Source organism: Chrysochloris asiatica, unplaced genomic scaffold (assembly GCF_000296735.1).
Source record: "Chrysochloris asiatica unplaced genomic scaffold, ChrAsi1.0 scaffold00004, whole genome shotgun sequence".
Taxonomy (NCBI): Eukaryota; Metazoa; Chordata; class Mammalia; order Afrosoricida; family Chrysochloridae; genus Chrysochloris; species Chrysochloris asiatica.
This window is the reverse complement of record NW_006408522.1, coordinates 41,271,724-41,274,934: the sequence shown is the minus strand read 5'-3', so window position 1 is coordinate 41,274,934 and position 3,211 is coordinate 41,271,724.

Genomic DNA, 3,211 nt, shown 5'->3' with positions numbered 1-3,211 from the left:
TTGAATCTTGTCCTTTTCCTCTACTTTAACTCCCAAACAAGCTCTAGTCTTTTCTCTAAATAATTATGCTCTCTCTTTTCCCATATGAATCAATGTTTTCTTTCTGACTTCTCCATCTCTTTATTTAGCCCATCAATACCACAATAGTAGTCACAGGCAAGTAGGAAAAGAGGAGAGAAGAAGAGAGAAACATGAATACTCAGATTTAATAAATTTGCCTACCACAAAAAATGAGCATTTAAAACTAGAAAACTACCTGAGTTTTAAACACTGTCTGAACTTGATAGCATGTAAGTAATGAGCAAAAGCATTTGAAACCCTCCTAAATATTTTGTACACCTGGATATGCCCCCCAGGAAATTCTTAGCAGTGACTCCTACTTTAATTTGCCCCAAGTATGGCAGACAATAGTGAAGAATTCCTCTCCGTCCCCTCCCATGAATTCAGTTTCAAAGCTGTTAGCACAACACTAGTATTTCAACATTCCTTGGGCTTTACCATCTTTATGCTCATTTTAAATTAAGAAGTCTGAAGCAGATCTTATCAAATACATGATATTGTTAAGAGCACTTCAAGGTCCTTTTAAAAACAAGAATTACTTACATCAACTTACTTTATTGCTTCATTTTCTGACTCTAAAGGACACAAAGTATACTAAAGCAATTTAACATGGCCGTAACCTACAATTTTAACTTACCCTGAGGGGCCATTTCACCTCTTGTTTTACTTTTCTAGACCAAATCAATACAGGGAAGAATCAAGTCAAGACACATGTCATAACTGCATTAAAGGTCAATGAGGTTTAAACAAATTGGGCTCTACTCATAAATAATTGACTCACAATTTGTAACAAGGTACAGGGCAAAACGCTATTCACCTGAAGTTTCTTTAAAGTTTATTTTACCTATTGTTGGTACCTATGGGAACTATAACTAAACATATACTTGCATCTGAAGTCAGCTATCAGCAGACTATCTCAAGAATGTAAGGCGTAATAAATCAAGAAGCATACACTGTCCACCTTGTTCATCACAAAAGAAATTATAGTAGACGCTTAGGATTCGCAGAGGCGACACTGCAGGACTTGACTGATGGCAAGCAATCATAAAGATCTGCACCATGTTGCAAATTGCAACTTTGCTGAGCCATGAGTGTAAATTTCAGGCGCTGTAAAGTTGACCTAAGAGTTCTGGTATTATTTTGTGGGATAATGTTCTGGACTGTAAAGTCGGTTTGAACCACAAAGTCGGCAGTTCAAGCTCTTCAGGCACTCCTTGGAAACCCTATACAGGGTCGCTATGTGTAGGAGCCTACTCAACGGCACTTAACAACAACAAAGTTGATATAAGGAAACAGGCTCCACTATTTGGAAGGGAAAGGAGCTCTGGTTACGAGTCAGGCTGCTACTTCAAGGTCAGCTGTTCAAAACTACCAGTCATTCCACAAGAGAAAGATGAGACTTTCTGCTCCCATCGAGATTTACAGTCTCGGTAACCCTATACAGGGTCGCTATGAGCCGGAACGGACTCCACGGCACATCACCATCACCACTTGACAGGGAAATTCAGAAGCTGCATCGCATCCAGGTATGCCCTCACATTTCTGGACTGTAACTGTCGTTAAGACCTAAATGGGTTTTAAATTCACGGCATTTGGGGAATGTTTAAGGACCCGGAACTAGAAAATGAAATATAGAAGTTATCCGGGGAGTTTCTGAGAGTGTTTTGCTTTCGATTTTTTCTCACAAGAAATTGACTTGAGTGGATGGGTCCCTAGGGTGCTTCCTTCCACTCCTGAATAACCAGAATCTGGAGCTGTCACAACCATCTTGTGACTGTGAAGTGGTAAGCAAGAAAATAAAAATCGAGTACACTAAGTAAAGGAGCTCTGGTAGCGTAGTGGTTACGAGTCGGACTGCCAACCTCAAGGTCAGCAGTTCGAAACTACCAGTGGTTCCTCGGGAGAAAGATGAGCTTTCTGCTCCCGTAAAGATTTACAGCCTCGGAAACCCTGTACAGGGTCGCTATGGGTCGGAACCGACTCGACGGCACTAAACAACAACAAGTAAAGGAGCTCTGGTAGCGTAGTGGTTACGAGTCGGGCTGTCAAACTCAAGGTCATCAGTTCGAAACTACCAGCGGTTCCGCGTAAGAAAGATGAAGCGTTCTGCTCCCGTAAAGATTTAAAGCCTCGGAAACCCTGTGTAGGGTCACTATGAATCAGAGCCGACTCCACGGTACTTAACAACAACAACAACAAAGTATGGTGCAAAGCCAATAAAGAGCATGAGTCTTTTATGAAAGTTTTAAGCAACTCTGGTACCATCTTCCTCCACACTTGTTCTGTGAGATAACTACACATCTTGATTGTGGAAAGATGAAAGGGTTCCTGGCTGATACAATGATGGCTATAGTATACCTCCTCTCAAGGCAACTATTGTTGGTTTAGTAGAATGTCACAAGAACATAAGTCACTTCAATGCCTAATAGGAAAGTGTAGGAAAGGTGAAAACAAAATGGTATAAAGGTTTACAGAGGGAGTCACCCAGGTAGGAAAGATAGAGTGAAAAATCAAAGGCTGGGTGAGTTAGTAGAGTGAAGCAGTTGGGACAAGAAGGGTAATGAACAGGTCAGAAAGATCTGTTTGTCTTCTGGCTCTGCCACCCACAAGCTGTGTAGTCATAAACTTGTAGTGTGATTTCCTTAGACCTCCAATGCATAGTGTATATTACTAAATCTTGGGTGAACATCCCAGAGCAAAATAGGAAGTCAGGAATTCATAGCTATTGGAAAAACACATAGAATTAGCATTCCGTAGCCTTCAACCAGATAAATTAGCCCTAACCCACCAATATAACCCAACTGAAGTAAGGCTCATAACTAGTCAATTAAAGCAGCCAGGGTCTACTTAGTGGGAACAGTAAACAAAAAAGTGGTTTCAGTAATCTCTACACATACTCTTTAACTCCTAGTCCCAGAAAGGGTTAAATTCATGATCTATAGGTATCACTCCACTCTTAGTGGAATGAATGGTACTGTACTTATAGGGAAGGAAATAGGGCTTGTGTTTTGTTCAAAACATGTGTCAAGAAGTCTTATCTTACTTAATTCTCATCTTAAATACAAGAGGTAGGTGTTAATATCCACATTTCATAAATGAGATGACTGAGATTTTCTCTTATAGGATAGATGATGGCTTAAAATCACACAGC